The sequence below is a fragment of the Benincasa hispida genome, chromosome 12 (genome assembly GCF_027475165.1).
Source record: "Benincasa hispida cultivar pf3 chromosome 12, pf3_genome.v1.1, whole genome shotgun sequence".
Taxonomy (NCBI): domain Eukaryota; kingdom Viridiplantae; phylum Streptophyta; class Magnoliopsida; order Cucurbitales; family Cucurbitaceae; genus Benincasa; species Benincasa hispida.
This window is the reverse complement of record NC_143489.1, coordinates 68287664-68293663: the sequence shown is the minus strand read 5'-3', so window position 1 is coordinate 68293663 and position 6000 is coordinate 68287664. Positions and strand designations below refer to the sequence as shown.

The 6000-nt window shown below is 32.8% G+C and overlaps 1 protein-coding gene across 7 annotated transcripts in view; it reads left to right on the top strand.

Annotated features, from left to right (window-relative positions):
* The first annotated feature begins 2242 nt into the window (after nt 1-2242).
* Nucleotides 2243-6000, top strand: part of LOC120067208 (metal ion-binding protein) — a 36775-nt gene continuing 33017 nt past the window's right edge. For 2 of the 7 annotated variants that reach the window (XM_039018712.2, XM_039018711.2), the window contains exon 1: nt 2243-2529. The gene's annotated coding sequence lies outside the window, so the exon portion shown is untranslated. Of the gene's footprint in view, nt 2530-3099; nt 3343-6000 lie in introns of all 7 variants that reach the window. The other 5 variants (XM_090308173.1, XM_090308171.1, XM_090308170.1 and 2 more) reach the window with 4 other exon arrangements.

The following is a 6000-nucleotide window of genomic DNA, read 5'->3' as shown; positions in this document are numbered from 1 at the left end:
TCCTTTGTCGAAAATAATATTGGTGTATGAAATTATAGAATTGTGTGTAATCAGGAACGTAAAATCGAAAAACTTGAACTGGATTAATATAGTTAATTAAAATAATTGAAATTTTCTCCGAATGTCAAGATTTCTCAAATTTTTCTCAAAACCTTGAAATTTCGTCAAAATGAAGAGAATCGAAATATTCTATCTCAAAATTTCGTCAAACATGAGAAAACAAAATTTTCCCAACAAAATTTTCGAGTAGTAACTTTGGTATAATTTATGTCCCAATCTTAGAATATTATGTTGAATATATGATCCATTTTCTCCATATTGTGACACGTGGGATTCTTTTTTTCTCAATATCGAAAGTTTGAAGATTGATAAGTAGTAAATATATATACAAATCATGGTTAGATTGTAAGTGAAATTTCTATATATTTGGAGAAAATTAGAATTTAGTCTAATTAAAATTTAGTCTTTATTATTTAATAAAACTCTCTTATTGAAAGTATAAGGATTAAATTTAAAGAAAAATTCATTAAAAATATGGGAAGTAAATTAAATAATTGAAAGTACAATAATTAAAACAGAACGAAATCCTTTAAAAAAAGATAGTTGCCAATATAGACATTAGACCAAAAAACATTAGCAGATATAACATAATGTAAAAAAAATTACAAATATGGCCAAATTTAATTAGTCTATCAATGATATAACATATTATTGATAGGAGTCTCCTAGTAATAGACCATATCATTAATAAGAGTTTCTCAATGATAGAAGTCTATTGCTGTTAGACTTGACTATATTTGCAATTTTTAAAAATGATGTTATACACTCAGTTATTATTCCTAAAAATGTCACTAATTATAATTACCTTTATAAAAAAAAGATAAAAAAAAGATTTAAATAATATTTTAACTTTAGAATTATTTATATAATTGTGAAAGTATGGGAAGTCAATTAAATAATTGAAAGTATAATAATTAAAATTGAACAAAATCCTTAAAAAAAAAAGGAAAAAAAAAAGAATTTAAATAATATTTTAACCTTTAGAATTATTTACATAGTTGTCAACGTTATAGAATGCTAGCATGCTCTTCCTATTTTGTATTTCTAATGTAAATAAAATCAACATATATTCTTTGGTACAACGAATGAGAGTATGGGATTTTTTATTTATTTATTATATATATATATATATATATATATATGTTAAAAGAATGTGTGCATTGCGTGCTTCACTTTGACAATAAAATGGCTAATTATATTATTGTTTTAAACTAATAATTAATAATTAAATGGATTATGGGAAAATTTGTTTATTAAAACAATGTGTGCATTGCATGCTTCACTTTGACAATAAAAAAGTTAATTACATTATTATTTTAAACTAATAATCAATAATTAACTACACTAAAAATTGATGTTAGAATAATACAAATTTAAAATGGAAAAGGAGTTGCCTGTATATAATCTTTTCAGTTTTATCATCAAACCTTCGTAAATACAATAATTTATTAATAGTTCTTCTAAATTAACCATTAAGAATTACAGAAAAATCAAACTATCTCTCTAACTAAAAATCATATTAACTCTAAATTTCGCAACGTATCAAATTTTTACTCCAAACATCTTAAATATAATATTATAGTTTTTTTTTTCGTTATTCAATAGTTGCTAAATTCCTATTAATTTTAATAAAAAATTAAGAAGCTCTTAAAACATATGAATTAAAAAAGAATTTAAGTGACACAATTAGCTAAACTAATGCATAATGTTGACTATGGAATGAAAAAAAAAAATCATGTACTTTTTCTTCAAGTTCCATCAATTTCACATATAGTATATGTTTTATGTTTTATAATTCGTTAAATGCAGATAAAAAAATCTTTTTAACGCTCTTTGAAATGAAAAATTATCAAAATGTAATAATCACAATACTTGTTAAATTTAAAATTAAAATGATAATATTTGTCAAAATTTGAAGTTTAATTAGATAAAATTAGATCAAATCGAGACTAACTCAATTGATATCCAAATGGATTAAAAACTACGAGGTCGATGTTTCACATTTTTAGTTCCAATTGTACTTAAAAAATAGATAAAATTATAAATTTAGACTAAAATTATACCGTTTATCAAATTTAGAGGTATTCATTAAGTTTTTAGATAAATTAAAACGTATTATTAACGATTAATAATAATTAGAAAATTAAAAAGAAAGAAAAACACAGCCCACGTTTTTCTTACAGAATTAAAAAAAAAGGAAGAAAAACTCGCCCACTTTGTAAAATAAAATAAAAATAAATAAAAGAAAGAGGAACCTCAACCCTCTCATCTTCTCCTTCAATCTTCACGCCGTCTCCTCCGACCTTTCCAGCAGCTCACTGTCGTCGCCGTCGCCGTCGCCGTTGCCGTCGCTGTCGCTGTCACCGCCTCTCTCCAGTTCATTGCTGCCACCGCCGTGTATTCCTTCACTCGTGTCGCCGCAGCCTCCTAGCGGCTTTACGCTGATTTTATACTCTCTTCTTCTTACGGGTATTCTCCCAATCTCCACACTTGTTTTTCTCCACTTGAGAAACATAAATCAGGACTATCTAATTGAAGATTAGATGATCTATTGTTTTCGAGCTGCCTTTTGATTTGTTGCATATGTCTGTCAATTGAGGCTTTAATCATCCGTATATATCTTTGGTCTCTGCTGAAATTGCCTTGCGACCAATAACTTTCCAGCATCTCCTTTCTTTAATTATCAGAGAATCGGTCGGAAGTAATCTCCTTTTAATTATCAGAGAATCGGTCAGAAGTAATCTATCGCATTATCCCATTCTCTTTTAATCCATAGCTTGTAGGAGTTACTTTGATTCACCGAATAACCTCAAACCATATTTGTATATGTAGATTATAGTCGGAAATAAGACAATTAGTTTATTTATTATTATTTTTTTAAAATAAAATTAAGATTCTCTCCCTCAGATTAACCAATACGAATCTATGATTTTTTTGGATTTATTGCAAACAAGATTCATCTATATGCTTTATACTTCATGTTAAGTCATTATGGAGCTCAAAAGAAACTAATTGAGTAAAGATTGAATCAATTGGTAGATTGGGAGGCTTGGTAATCATGTGGGATGAGATGCAAGGCGAAGGTTTTAGAAGTGTTAAAAGGTGGCTATCTCCTCTCGGTGGAAAGTATCTTTTCTGCAAAATAAAGTTTTCTGGATTGCAAATTTATATGGTCCAAATGAGATCGTGTAATTCTTATTGTGAAGATTCATGGAGTGTGGGGTGATTTTAATACAGTCCATTGGGTTCATGAGCAACTCCCAATTTGAAGATAGACTAAAGGTATGCAAGTTTAATAAAATTATGGATGAGCTTGGTTTGATGAAAATTTCTATAAAATTCACATGGATTAGGGAAGATAGTGGGCCTCAGTCTTTGTTAGATCACATTTTTTGAGAATTAAAGAGCAGATCCCAATTGGAAGACAAACAAAGAATGGGATTCCGTGTTTGAGAATTAAAGAGCATCAAAACTGGACCCATGGCTTAGGGATACTTCTTTGAATCTTTGTTTTCCTAAGCTTTTAGTTTTTGCCATCTCTACGTCTCATTGTGGCTTGGTTTCAAATATATAGGATTCTCACTTTCTGTCATGGTCTCCAGTTTTTCAGACATTTGAAAGATGATGAAACCATTGCTTTCCAAAATCTTTTGGGTCTTCTAGATACCATCAAGGTTGGTTCTATAATCTATTGAAGATTCACAATCATGTCTTCATGTATTGTTTGGGTGAAATCTTTTATCAAGGAACTTGCTTCTACGTCTCCTATGCAAAATTATCTGTTTTGGGCCAATGGCAGCCTTAATACATCAAAGATTTTTAAATGGATTTTCTCAAATGTGTCAAAGGATAACATTCTTCAACTAGTTGTTGGTCCTTTGTTGCCCACAAAATCAAATCTACTTTGGTTAAATGGAGTCAAAGCTCTTTGACCAGTTTGAACTAGAGATTCTTTGAAGACAAGCATCTCCCTTGGTTTGACCGGTTTGAATATGCACGATTAAAGGCTTCATCACAGTCTCCTCTTTCCAAGCCTTTTGCTGATTTTTCTTTTTATGACATTTGTCAAATTGGGATTTTTTTTAGAATCAACTTTCATTAAGTAAAAAAATGAAAGAATACAAGGGCATACAAAAAAAAAAGCCACAAAAGCAATCTCTCTAAAGAAAGGGTTTCCAACTAAGTCAGATGTTACCTAGGGAATAATTACAAAAAAGTTTTGAAACTGAAGCCCATAGTGAAACATGAAACCTCACTAAGGATCAAACTTCAATAGGGTCCTTATCCAAACCTCTAAATACTCTATTGTTCCTCTCCCCCCAAATATCCCACAAACAACACACCTTCGGAAACCACAAAAAAAGGGTCTTTCTCTCTGAAAGGCGGATGAAGAAGGAACGATCATCACACGAATATCCCTCTGGCAAGCTATCTAAACATCAAACTCCTACACGAAGCAAATCTACACATACCTTGCAAACTGACAACCCTAAAGAAGGTGATTTAGGTCTTCCTCCACCTTTCGACAAAGAATACAGTTGAAAGGACCCATTAACGAAGCCATCTTCCTAGCAACCTATCCAAAGTGTTCTTTTAACTTAGCAAAACTTGCCAGGGAAAGAACTTGATTTTCTTTGTTATTTTAATCCTCCAAACCACATCAAAGACTGACTCACTAACAGGAGAGGGATCCAACAACAACCTAAAGAAGGACTTACAAGAATCAATAGGATTAGGCCTCTAGACACAAACATTCCTTCTCCCTTCCTTAAAATTGCACTCTTCCAACAAAGAAAGAAGAGAGGCAACCTCCGTTGTCTCCCTATTGGATAATTGACGACGAAATTTGAAGGAAAATGACAGCGCTCTCTGACCAAACCAAAACATAAGAGCTTAGACGAATTTTAAAGTAAGACAAATGATAGAGATGAGAAAACACGGAGTAGAGGGAACTATTCCCCACCCACTAGTCTTCCCAAAAGTACGTACCTTTACCATCTCCCACGATGCAATAGACCAAATGGGAGAGAGAGGGAAACTCAAGCGAAATATCTTTCCAAGGATTTCGGTGTGTGCCTTTGACCCCCTTCGCCACCCAATCAAAGGGATGGGTGTTGTGCTTACTCACAATGATTCTATGCCACAAGGATTCAGGTTCAAGGGCAAAACATCAAAGCCACCGAGCCAGCAGAGCTTTGTTTTAAAGCCTTAAGGGGGTGTTTGGCCCAAGGATTTAGGAAGTAGGAAATCGAGACGAGTGGAGTTGTGAACTCCACTCTTTGTTTGGTCCAAGGAGTTTGTAGGTTCCACTACTAAAAAACATCAATTTTGTACCTTATTAACTCCTTACATTGTGGACCCCAGGAGTTCACAACTCTCCAGACTTCATAACTCCATGGAGCTCACAACTCCAATCCTTGCTCTAAGTCACAGGGTGCCCAATGATCTCCCAACTAACTAGATGAGGACCCTTTCCTTCATCCACCCCTTTCTAAAGAAAGTCTCTCATGTACTTCTCAAGGCTTTTGCAAACTAAACTGGGGGCCAAAAACAGGGAGAAGTAGTGAACGAGCATGCCATTCAGCACTGATTCGATCAGTAGCCTACTAGCCTTGGAAAAAAAACCTTTCTTCCAAGAGTTTAACCTTTTATGGATCTTCTCAGAAATGGGATCCCAAAAAGACACCTCGGGTTACACCCAGAGGAAGACCAAGGTAATAGGAAGGGAAAGACCCAACCTCGCAGCCTATCACATTCGCCCACCTTCCAAGCTTATCCTAATCACAATCAATACCCAGGGTTTGGCATTTGCTCCTGTTAATTTTAAGCCCAGATATGGCCTAAAAAAACCCCATCATATGGTTAAGGATCAAGAAGGAATCCTCATCACCAGAACATAACAACATTGTATCATCCGCAAACAAAAGATGAGACAAGGTA